We start from the raw sequence: 13710 nt of genomic DNA on the forward strand, positions 1-13710 counted from the left end.
ACTTTCAACCCCGTTTTCACCACCATAGGGGATGAATTTTCAAAAACGCTGAAATTAGTTTTCTTGTATTTTAATTTAATACCTTTTTAAATAGTTTCAAGTTCCTAGTTTCGAATAAAATTTGCACCTGAAGACGAACTTTCATCCCCTTTTTAACCCCCTTAGGGGTTGAAATTCCAAGAACGTTGCAATTACTTTGTTTTGTAATCGGCTATTATGCCTTTCTAAGAATTTTCAAAGCATTAGTAATGGATTAAAAATTTGAAACCCATTTTAACCCTGTTAGGGGATGAATTTTACAAAACGCTGAAATTACTTTTATTGCCTTCCAACAATATCCCCACATACAAAGATTCAAGTCCCGCGCTCGAAAAAAAATTTGATACCCATACAAACTTTCAACCCCTTTTTCACCACCTTAGGGGATGAATTTTCAAAAACGCTGAAATTAATTTTCTTGTATTTTAATAACATATCTTTTTACGAAGTTTCAAATTCCTAGCTCAAAAGAAAACTTCAACCCCATACAAACTTTCATCCCCTTTTTAACCCTGTTAGGAGATGAATTTTACAAAACGCTGAAATTACTTTTATTGTCTTCTAATAATATCCCCAAATACAAAGATTCAAGTCCCGCGCTCGAAAAAAATTTTGATATCCATACAAATTTTCAACCCCTTTTTCACCACCTTAGGGGATGAATTTTCTAAAACGCTGAAATAAGTTTTCTTGTATTTAAATTTGATACATTTTTACAAAGTTTCAAGTTCCTAGCTAAAAATAAAATTTGCACCCGAAGACGAACTTTCATCCCCTTTTTAACCCCCTTAGGGGTTGAATTTCCAAAAACGTTGCAATCACTTTTTTTTGTAATCGGCTATTATGCCTTTCTAAGAAGTTTCAAAGCATTTGTAATGGATTAAAATTTTCAACCCCTTTTTAACCCTGTTAGGGGATGAATTTTACAAAACGCTGAAATTACTTTTCCTGTCTTCTAATAATATCCCTAAATACAAAGATTCAAGTCCACCACTCGAAAAAATTTTTGATTTATATACAAACTTTCAACCCCTTTATCACCACCTTAGGGGATGAATTTTCAAAAACACTGAAATTAGTTTTCTTGTATTTTAATAATATATCTTTTTACGAAGTTTCAAATTCCTATCTTAAATGAAAACTTTAACCCCATACAAACTTTCATCCCCTTTTTAACCCCCTTAGGGATTGAATTTCTCAAAATCGCTTCTTATCTCTTGTACACTTTATAAATGCAATCTGGTGTGCAAATTTCAACTTTCTGCCTTTTGTAGTTTCGGCTCTGCGTTGATGAATCAGTCAGTCAGTCAGTCAGGACACTTGCATTTATATATATAGAAGATATAAACAGATAAAATTCATAGCCTGCTATTACCATCATAATACGCCTCCTAGAAATAATAAAATAAGTAAGCCAATTTTTCAGTGGCGGAGACTAGTTAGTAGTTCCTGCATGTCCTTTACTAGCAAATAAGGATCGTATTCCCAAAATGACCACAGCTTTTATAGGCAAATAACAAATTCAATATCCGCACGTTAGGCCGGGCGCACATTGGATATACAATTTCGTAACGTCCGAGGTACTTGTCACTGTTCGCACGTTATCAGTGTCATCACACGAGTAGAATTTCATTTAAGACGAAACAGGAGCTGAGTTTTAAATATTTTAGGTACTTAAATATACCCGTCTCGCTAACGAAACCGGCTCCTAAAACTAGTGCGATAAGGACAAGGCGAAAAATCCCGCGTAAAAAACTCAAAAATCGAGGTTTCGTACTCGACTATTTCCTCCTCCAAAACGTAACCAATCCTAACCAAACTTGGAAATCTAAATGATTATGAAATTAGCTGTGTCGGACCGTTTTGCTTTTTTGGCTTTAGATATCAGTTTTGAATACTACGCCTCTCATTGCGGCATAGTCAATTAGGCCATTTTGGCCATTTTTGAAAGGGCTCTAGCGCCTTAAAAAACAAAAATATCAAAAAAAGCAAAACGGTCTGACACAGATATTGACAATATTAATCTGTGTTGAAGAAATCATTGCTCTAGCATCAAAACCCACGATGGAAACAGTCGAGTACGTTTGTATGGAGAAATGACCACTCCTGTTGGCTCTTACTTACTTATTAACCGACTTCCAAATCTCAAAGAAGGAGGTTATCAATTCGGTTGTATGTTTTTTTTTTTTTTTTTTATGTTTGTTACTCCATATCTCCGTCATTACTAGATCGGACGGACGGGTGCGTGGATATTGTGAGTGTTGCGTGTCGGACTATTGACAATAATTAACATTATGTGTGGTGGGTGGTTTGAAAATGTGATGTCTACCCCAAACTTTTCCATACACTTTTCGTCGGGTAGATGCACAAATCTCTGTTTTGACATTTTGCTGGGACAATCAGTCAGCCGCGACCACGACCAGTGAAACCTGTGTCGAAACGTCGGTAAATAAAGGTAATTGAATATAATTCGCGTTAGACCCGTCTATAATGTGAGTTAATATTACTAGATCGATTTTGAAAATTCTTTTTTTGATTGAATGTATATGCATACAGATTGGTCCCGTTTTTGTCAAAACCCAGTTCTGCTGATGGGATCCATGAGGAATCGACGGAACTCCTCAAATCTTAAAGGCATACATATAGTGATTTTTGGGTTTTTATCAACAAATCAAGCATATACACTTCGCGTTAGACCCGTCTATAATGTGAGTTAATATTACTAGATCGATTTTGAAAATTCTTTTTTTGATTGAATGTATATGCATACAGATTGGTCCCGTTTTTGTCAAAACCCAGTTCTGCTGATGGGATCCATGAGGAATCGACGGAACTCCTCAAATCTTAAAGGCATACATATAGTGATTTTTGGGTTTTTATCAACAAATCAAGCATATACACCCAAAAAAGTGACATTTGATGAAGTGGAACTGCTGATGATGATCAGAACGGAACTCTTTAACGACGCATAGTTCACGGTTGGCGATTTGTCCTCTTCGTTATGTTTGTTAAGCAAGTTAAGTTTTTAAGCCACATTTTTGTCAAGCTCGAGTTCTGATGATGGGATCCATGAGGAATCAAGGGAACTCCTCAAATCTTAAAGGCATGCGTATAGAGATTTTTGTATTTACATCAGAAAATCAAGCATTTTCATTAAAAACTGTTGCATTTGATGAAGTGGAACTGCTGATGATGAACAGAACAGAACTCTTAAACGACGCATAGTTCACGTTTGGCGATTTTTCCTTTTCGTTATGTTCGTTAAGCAAGTTAAGTTTTTAAGCCACATTTTTGTCAAGCTCGAGTTCTGATGAAGGGATCCATAAGGAATCGAGGGAACTCCTCAAATATTAAAAGCATACGTATAGATTTTTTTGTATTTTCATCATAAAATCAAGCATTTACATTAAAAACTGTCGCATTTGATGAAGTGGAACTGCTGATGATGACCAGAACAGAACTCTTCAATGACGCATGGTACACGTTTGGTGATTACGAATTTCGATTTTGACTTGGTCTGGGACCCGGACTCGGACTCATACCCGGATCCGGTTCGGACCCGGACTCGGATCCGGATTCGGACCCGGACTCGGAACCGGACTCGGACCCGGATTCGGATCCGGACTCGGACCCGGTCTCGGACCCGGTCTCGGACCCGGACACGGACCCGGACTCGGACCCGGACCTTGACCCAGAAAACCACTATGATGTCTATGATACCTTAACTAAATAAACAACTATGATTACCTATCATAAAATTAATGTAGGTATAAAGTACGATGATGCCAATCTTACTAGCCCCTCCCGCTTAAACCCCCGTACACCGCACGGCATGCGCCATTAAGTGGGTTAGGTTAGGTTTGAACTGCGATCCTCACAGAACCGAACAAGGATTAGGTTAGGCTAGAACTACGACCCTCATGGCTCCTCTTCACGATGGGCCAACGCCGGCCACTCCAAGGGACGCATTTATGCGTTAGAGGGAGCAAGTGATATTGCTATCTCATTCTACCGCATGGCTGCGTCCCTTGGAGTGGCCGGCGTTGGCCCATCCTGTAGAGGAGCCATTATACAGAAGCGAAATGCTAGTAGAAAAGTGGGTGGTTTTACCTCCTTTTCTACATAGTGTACCATCTACAATAATCTTTCATCGGCCCCCATGGAAGTCGGTTTTTTTTTTCTTAAAAATTATTTACTTAAACTTTTATAATTTAAATGGAGCTTCTGAAGTTTTAACTTCAAGTTAACCTATTGACTTAGCTTACCTAGTTATCTATGTTGTCTTTGCAGCAAACCAATAAGCTAGGTAGATATTTTAGTAACGGGTTCAATAATTCAGGTTAACTTTTTGGTTGGGGTTTCAATATCAGCGGTCTCGCTAAGTATACCAATTTTACAACCATATTTTGTACTCTTATAAATACCCACTTCCTGCTTTTATGTTATGTTGCTGTTTTATGTTTAGGGCCTACCTGGGTCGACCAACTGGTCCTGTTGGTCGTCCTAAATACCGTTGGGCAGATAGAGTGGAGGCAGATCTCCGTGAGCTCGACCGATCAAAGTGGCGTGCTCTTGTGTTGGAGGCCAAGACTCATTTTGGGTCACCACGCCAACAAAGTAAGTAAGTAAGTGCTTTTATGTTGTAATATCTGTTTGTGTCACTATTATATTTTTATTAATTCAAAATTCGTAATAAACCGCATGCAATATGCGACCGGCCTTATCCAACAAAAGGGAAATTGCGCGTTTCCAGGCCACACAAGGTGACCCGTTTTATCTGAATCAGGGGATCGATTATCGCGCAATGAGCTCAAAATACGCGACCCTTGTCACGCGCATCGACGGGCCCGAGATTTTCATTATAACGTAAACTAAATATAAACGTTGGTTGTTGTTAGATGGGTGATATTGCTATGGGCAGAGACATATGTAACTTCGTATAAGATGAATAAAGTGTAAGGAAAAAACGAGCCTCGGAAATCAAGAATAAGTCATTCTCGAATAGATGCCGCACACACCTTTAGCCTATGGTCGGCTAGATGGTGGTGTGACGACACCGTTTCATATTTAACAATTTTAACACATAGATATCAGTGAATGAACATGGATCAAAATGATATAAAAATAATAAAATCGTTTATCCATATATATACATTTATTGGATAATTTTATACGTTTTCGTTTTGAGTTTTTGTCGTGTGTCGATAGATGGCAGCAAATTTACTGTGACTACAAAATTTACAATGACAGGATCCCTCTATACTATACTGCGTCAAGCAAATCTTGTCAGTAGCAAACGGCGGCAAATTTGAAAAATCGCGGGTTAGCAACACTGTGTTCGAATGATTCGAAAATCGCGTGTCATCTGTGTTTTATCTGTGGAATGTGGATCGCGAATGACAGCCATCATCTTTGTTTACATTCTGAATCGATTCTATTTCCAGAGATATTTCTGCTGTGTCGCCATTAAATACCAATATATTAAATAAAATTGTGCTTAATCAAAGATAAGGTGCCTACAATGCCTACAGTTCCAAGATATAAATCTAATAAAATATTAAAATCCAATAGGACATCTACCTGCTGAAGCAATGATTTTATTCATTACATTCTTGTTTAACGGCATATTCCACTTCTAATTTTATTTTGAGATCTTCAAATTCACCACACACCGCTTTTAAATTGTCCGTCCATACCATTTAAATGCCATTTAATAACAATTTCAAACATTTTCAATAGAGAATCCACGAGTGACAATTTGAATTGACGTACGTAACAGGGCGCGCTCAGCGGAAAAAAAAGTTTTGGTTCGATGTACATTGTACATTGCTGCTTTTCTTAGCGCAATACTACTCTTTGAGTGTTGCCCTACTTTAGTTTGCTTTACATTGCTACTGACAAGATTTGCTTGACGCACTTATATCTATTCTTTTTGCTATGGGTATCGCTATTGTATAGGGACCATGCGCGTTGGAGGTTCTGCCATCTTGTGGGCTACATCGGAAGCATAAACGACATATTTACGCCTCGTGCCAAAAATTTGACGGACTGCCTATTTTGCGTTACGGGGATGGGGAGTAGGCTAGTCCAGCTAAGCAATCTTATATCAAACCTTTGATGTTGAGTAGGACCTTGGCAGTGGCGGATTTGCAGACTTGGCCATCCTAGGCCCCAGGCCCTGTAGTAACTACTAGCCGCCCCTTTCACAGCACCCGTCATAAGTACAGACTGCCGCCCCTAAGTTTTTGCCGTTTGGGTCTCCTTGGTCCTAGGGCAAATCCGCCACTGGACCTCGGAGAGATCTCTCGAAGATCCTAGATGTTTGGAATGAAATGAAATGAAATTTATTAATATGATATATATTTTGAGAATGGGTTACATAAGCTTAAATTAATTGCTACTCTAGTAGTCTCACCAGACTCTACCTTTTCAGGCTCTCCCTTTTGTCATGTATTAGGCTGCATTCGTTATAACAATTTACGAATTCTCTCGTGTATTCATTTTTAGGGTTCCGTACCTAAAGGGTAAAACGGGACCCTATTACTAAGACTTTGCTGTCCGTCCGTCCTTCCGTCCGTCCGTCTGTCACCAGGCTGTATCTCAACAACCGTGATAGCTAGACAGTTGAAATTTTCACAGATGATGTATTTCTGTTGCCGCTATAACAACAAATACTAAAAACAGAATAAAATAAAGATTTAAGTGGGGCTCCCATACAACAAACGTGATTTTTGACCGAAGTTAAGCAACGTCGGGCGGGGTCAGTACTTGGATGGGTGACCGTTTTTTTTGCCTTTTTTTGCATTATGGTACGGAACCCTTCGTGCGCGAGTCCGACTCGCACTTGCCCGGTTTTTTTTATTTCTGTATTGCAGAAATGTTTGTATTTATATATACCACTCAAAGGCAATCAGACCATAGCAATAACACTTACCTAACTAACCCCTGGACCTGACGGCGACACGGTATTTATTTCTCGATGGCTTTTTACAGCGAACTTTTAACAACGTGCTTCACCTTAGCTGACAAAATGGCGGCATGCCGGGTTAAAGGTTACGTTCGGATTCAGACTACACCAGCGTTACTGCTGCAGTCTTGCAGCGCGACGTTACTGCCGCCTGTATTGCTGCTGCAAATTCAAAACTCCATGGGGCTTGTGCACAAATCACGAGTCTATTTTACGAAATTTGGAAGCGCGTAGCCTTGACCGGTCGGATGAAAAAAAAATACACGTGAGGTTATGTGGGTGAGTGGGGTAGCCCGAGGGGATAGCCAAAAACCTCACCAAATATCACCAAAGGGGAGGGGGGTCAAAAAATAGCCGAAAACACCTCGCGTGATTTGTGTACAACACCATGCAGAAACGTAGATTTTGGCATTTGTGGCAGTAATGTAGTCGGCAGCGTTGTAGCGCTGCACTGTTGCAGGAAATGACAAATAGTTAAGTTTATCGAGAAATTTATATTAAATTTAACGTTTAGGTACTATAGTAATGTCGAGCTGCAATATTACTGCAGTCAGATTCAGGAATATATATCGGCAGACACTACTTACTGCTGCGTGCATTACTGCGGCTAAAGTCATATTCGCTGTTGCTGGCTAGATTTTTGACATGCAGTCGCCGAAATGCGCGCTGCAATACTGCAGTAAGTAATGCTGGTGCAGTCTGAATCGAAACGGCACCTTAAGGCGCATTTAAGTTTAGAGTAGCTAATAGCTATGACGGAGTTAGGGCCGGGTTCTGATGGCCCTTAGATTAGCAAGATTGCAGCAAGAGTGAAATTCTGCTTATAGTAAATACTAAATTCTTTCGAGATTCTTTATCACATTATTCGCAATTTCACAGAAGCTGTACGGGTACACTCAGCTGCATATAAACTTCCATGCAGAGGAAGAGTCACTTATCCCTGCAGCTGACTGTATGTGGAAGTCGGAATATCCCATTTTACTCAGAAGTTAATTAATATGTATGAATGTAAATGAATTAATGGAGTGGCGTAAGCTTTTTACCTAGGAACTCGAGTGTTATAATTGTTATGAACGAATTTTCGTGAAACTCTTTGCACTAGATAATAGACTACCTATAGTTACTAGCTAAAAAACTAACTTTAGTTAGGTACTACTGGTACACTACCATAGATGTAAGTAACTTGAGGTAGATATGGTACCAGGCGCACGATCGTGAGCCATTAAATATAGGTTCCGGAACCTATATTTAGTTAGTCGTATGGGTAACGCCAACCTGTCAAGTTGTCAAAATCGTTGGATCAAATTTTAGTTTTGTCAACTATGAACGTCACACGTCTACATAAATAAAAGGTCATTGACTAGTACCCTACGGTCCGATCCGAACTTTAAGATACCTACTTACGTCATTATGTCAAATATTACGTCTAGAGTTAGACCAAGAAAAGTCTGTAGCGATTTTGATAGCCCACAAGTGACAAGTGTTATTTATACGTCATGATGTCATAGAAGTTTGACGTTTAAATTAACACTTACATTTGAGATATCAAAATCTCTGCAGACTTTTCTTGGTCTAACTCTATACTCTGTATCTTTAGGTATGTAAATAAAAGTAAACGAAATCTACCCTCAAATGGCTCGTTAAGCCAGTTGAGGGTAGATGAAAACATTAGGTAATGATCAAATAATGTAGGTTAAAGTCTGCAGGTCGTTCAGTGACTGATCCAGTCGGTACCTATGGTAATTGGTCAGTTAACCAATAAATGTTATAACTACCCGCCGAAAATGTACAAATTCTTTGTTTACATTTATTTAAATACCTAAAGATACCTACAGTCCATATTACCTTGTGACGTTTAGCGTCGCATGAAGTAGGTAGATTGCAAAATGAGACGAAAGAAAACTAGAGTAAATTTTACGAAATATAATTAAAAAAAAATAAAAAAACTAAAGGAAAGACAAGGTCGTGGATCTTTTCTGAGCTGGCAATTGACAGTGGTGAAACGAGTCCTTGATAGGGGTCACTTCCCTGCACTACGTCGCAGAACGTCGAACTTGGAGGTGGCCGTCTTCAAAAAAAAAGGGTTCCGGATCCAGCACGGGAACCTTCCGGAACGAAGCGGAGCATGCGAATTCAGGTTGGTAGGTTCCGACTCCAACCCCAGACTTGGTCCCTGGAATTCCGGTAAAAATGGCCATTTCAAGAAAAGTCCAATTTTGTACAAGTGACTGCGGCATCCGGATTTTAGGCCAAATTAATGCGCTAATGAGAAAGTAGGCTGGTGTAGTGAACCCCAAAGAATTAAAAGGTGATCAATGATGTGGCAGTCACAAGTAGAATCATCATTTTAAATTTAAAACAAAGAAGAAAGTGAAGTTAAATTTACTAAATGTACTTCTACAACTAAAAGCTTTATTAATGCATGTCAACTACAATTTGGCATGTAATTTTATACATTTAAATTAGAATTAAGCATAACTTTGATTATAATCTACAAGATTTTTATAAAGTGGGTAGACTCATATTTCCAGAAGGTTCGAGAAGCTTGTTATTTCCAGCGTTATTTTTATAGGAAAATTACAGTTAATAAGCAGATAGTGATAGCCAAATGTACCCAGAAAGAACTAAATGAAAATGTGATGGCAAGAAGAAAATGATTCCTTAATTTACTACTATGAAAGTTACCTTTCTCTTAAAACTACAAAATATTCAAAACACTCACCCTATTTGGGGAAATACTGGAACTTAACACATTTAATATTAGAATAAATTTTACACCATATTAAAAATTTGTCACATCATGACTGTAAAATTGTATCTTTGAATTTAGTCGATTTGACCTCTCGCTGTCAAAGCCGTGGTAGCAATGTCTCGGACGCGTATGTGTCTCATTAGCTGGCCGGTGCACATCGCTTATCGCGAGCCGGGTGACGTAGTCCTTTGTATTCGCATCTAGTTTTACCTAATAGCAAATGCAGTCGTCAATTCTGTTTGTTCGTAGATTTATTTTGTATATATTAGTTTTTAAGGTTTTTGTATATATTTTTTTAGATAATAAGTATGAAATGTGTATTATAGTAGTTTATAGTTATATTTAGGTTTAAGTTTATTTCTTATTTTATAGAATTTTAATTGGAAATAACGGTAAACCGTTACAACCTACAGTCTGAGGGTCTACCGCGAAAATCGAAATTTCGCTATCTGCCTTCTCTTGCATAATAAGCGATATAGAGGCAGATAATACATTTTAAATTTTCGCGGTAGAACCTGAGGTCGCATTTCTCAACCGACTCATTGTTTCTAAGCGCACACATGTATACAGTTATACACACACACACCAATGTCTTAGCTTAGCTTCAAGAAAACACAATGCAAAGTGAACAATAAGTTACGCTTGAAATAAATTCATACAATGTACAGACAAGTAGAAACAGTAGGAACTCCGCTACAATTTCTAGAAACAAAGGTGCGACATCGTTATCACAGTAAACGTGTTGATAACAGTACTGCACCACCACGTATAAAGGCAATTTGAGAAAAAAGTACCTATCCTATCATTTCCTTGTTTTTCGAGAAACTATACTTGGTCAAGCAGATCTTGACAGTAGAAAAAGGCGGCAAATTTAAAAAATGTAGGCGCGAAGGGATATCATCCCAGAGAAAATTTGAATTTCGCGCCTTTTTTTACTGACATGATTTGCTTGACCAGCTATATTACCTATCAACTTTAGGGTTATTTCTACTCAGAATCACGACAACTATCGATTCAAAAAAGAGTAAAAAAAATTGTCCGGTTTGTGAGGCATTTTCACATACATTTTATTTTATTTTTTATTTATTTTTTTATTGAGAAACAAACAGTCTTAAAATAAACATATGAGCAACTTAGCTATTAGCTACAAATTAATTTAGGATTTAGGATTTTGTATGGAGCGTCACCAAACTGACACCTAAAATTTGTATGACACTTTATTTCTTGTTTGTAATGATGTATTTAGTCCTTGTGATTATGAGTAGTAGAAACCCAAAAGCTTAGTTCTTAAAAAAAGGAAATGGTACAGTTTTTTTTATGAAATTGAAAACCCCTATACAAGTAATAGCCGTAATAACAATTAGAAAACTCATGTCCATTCAAATGGACAAATGTTGACAATTGAGTATGAGAAAGGTAGACTACATTTGTACTTTGCAAAGGACATTGACAACCAGGGACGTTTTTTTATGAATCGTGCCTTATTAGAGGGTTATATCTATACCAGCATAGATATAGAGGAGGAGTTATTACTCGGAATTCGAGTTTTTGGGAGATGATTTAGACGACGATCCCATGTTTCCACCGTCTGATAACACAAAAACTGTAATGCCGGCTGTACACACTCGCGGGATCTGAAGAAGAAATTATGGAAATTATATACCTCTATCTACCTATATGAGTTCCGAAAAACTCATTGGTATGCGGTTTGACCCCGCAATTTCCGGATCAAAAGTCGCACGCTCGTACTTTACCGCTAGGCTACCTGCGTTCTCCACCATCATATTAATATGAATTATGATATAGAAATAATAGGCTGATTGATCGTGGCCAATGTACCTTTTTATAGGTTGCATAATATACGAGCACTAGTGCAGAAAATTAGGACAGGTGCCACTGTGCTCGGGTTATAGCAATATTAACCACGATTCCTGAATTTTACAACACGATTATGCAAAATTGAGGACAGGAAGAAACGTGTTTACCTCTAAAGCATCCAATAATTCGCCTCAATGCCCTACTGATATAAAACTTTACTGTACGTTGCATATCCAAGACCAATATAACTTGAGCTCTGAATAGATTCTTTAGTGGCACAAAAGCTTATACTTGCGAACAATGAAAGCATCATGGCGGCTCATATTAATCTGGCTATAGTGGCTATGTCCTCTATTCAACTGTCTGTGTTACAATTATACGAAGTTGTAATGAAATGGGAATTGAACTGTACATAGATAACCTGTTACGAGATAGAGCATGTAAGGAGACAAAAGCGACATCATTGATTTGGTTTAGGTGGTCAAGCTTGTCTTCACACAATATAGTAGTAGTAGTAGTAGTAAACTCTTTATTGTACAAAAAGACATATTAAAAATAACATACAATTAGCAAGAAGTACAAAGGCGAACTTATCCCTTAGAAACACTCCCTCCCTATCTATCCCTTAGATCTCCTCCCTATCCCTTAGAACTTATAATATATAATGTAGGTATTTGACTGTTTGTCAAATGTTCTGTTTCTCCTTGCACGTACTTTATTTATTTATTAAAATTTTATTGGACAAAAGAAAAGTTATCCTACAAAAGGCAGACTTAATGCCAAAAGCATTCTCTACCAGTCAACCTTAAGGCAAAGCAGAGAGGTTGTGGGCGGTGTTACTAATGACTAAAGCTAATCTGCTATTAACTTTGTTTCTACTTGGCCCAATGGTTGACTGGTATAAAATGCCTTTTGGTACTAAGTCCGCCATTTTTACATACATAAAAATTGTATATCTTTAAAAAGCTGTAGAGCGTTAGAACCCCACGGGCCAAGGGTTATACTAGTTTTCACGCAATTATGCGAAATATGTAGGTACTAAGATATGCCACTTGTACCCGGGAGCTACATAATATGTGAAAAGTACTGTGTAATATACGTTAACGTTACCCGACTTAAGTTTGCGTTCATGGTTTTTATCAGAAATATTCCTATATAGTGTAATATTCTGTTAATTTGAGACCTTTATATTTATGTTATTTAGCATTATATATATGTGGAAGCGTGTAATTTGCATATAGTAGATAAGTCTATTAACCTATGTATATTAGGCAGCAAGCATCCCGAATAAAATAAAAAATAAATAAAAAATATCCACGTCACGCTAGAGGACAGAGAAATAAAATAAATAAAATACGACATCTAGTGGGTGATAATATATACGGTACAGTAGAAATGGTATAGTTGCTGCTACGATATCGTAAATTAGGCACAAATCGAGGGTTTACCAGTTTCCTGTCTTATTATTAGGTACAGTTGCGAGTATTAACGTTAATATTTACTACATAGACCGAATTAGACTGCCATAGTAGGATATTGTATGACTCATCTTTAGAGATTTCAATTTCGTTAATTTCACTTAAGAGTTATAAGTTTACAGTAGACAACCATTACGGTAGGTAAATATAAATTATAACAATCAGGAAACAAAAACATAATTTAATATATACTAATATATAGTTGCTCCAGACCACAGACCCACCCCTCAGACCCACCACACCTGGAATGCAAGGAGGGCACTTTGTATTGAAATTTTCTCATGAAGTTTTATACTATATGCAAACCAGGGGCGGCGCGGAATCGGCTTTTATGGACAAACGCCGATTCCCACCGACTTGCCTGTCGGACGTTTGAGCAGAGTTGTAAAGGAAATATGTAAGCCAAATTAGCCCCGGCTTGCCTATGGATATGTTTGACGAGCCGCCACTGATGCAATCGTGATGCTAGTTGCTAGTGCTAGTAGTAGTATTTTTTCTGTGAGCTTTTTGTAGACTATGAAGTAATGTAGTCAAAATCCCTAATTTTCAATGAATTTAAAACAACTATGGTAACGGGGTTTGGTAACAGTATATTGTAATAACTTATTTACCCTTTAGCCTTTAACCAAAAAGGCCACAACACTCCCCACAACGTC

The 13710-nt window shown here is 37.8% G+C and overlaps 1 long non-coding RNA gene across 1 annotated transcript in view; it reads right to left on the reverse strand.

Moving 5' to 3' along the window:
* Nucleotides 1–13710, reverse strand: part of LOC134671277 (uncharacterized) — a 280075-nt gene that overhangs the window by 265655 nt on the left and 710 nt on the right. The window lies entirely within an intron of this gene.

This window comes from Cydia fagiglandana, chromosome 15, assembly GCF_963556715.1.
Source record: "Cydia fagiglandana chromosome 15, ilCydFagi1.1, whole genome shotgun sequence".
In the NCBI taxonomy this organism is placed as follows: Eukaryota; Metazoa; Arthropoda; class Insecta; order Lepidoptera; family Tortricidae; genus Cydia; species Cydia fagiglandana.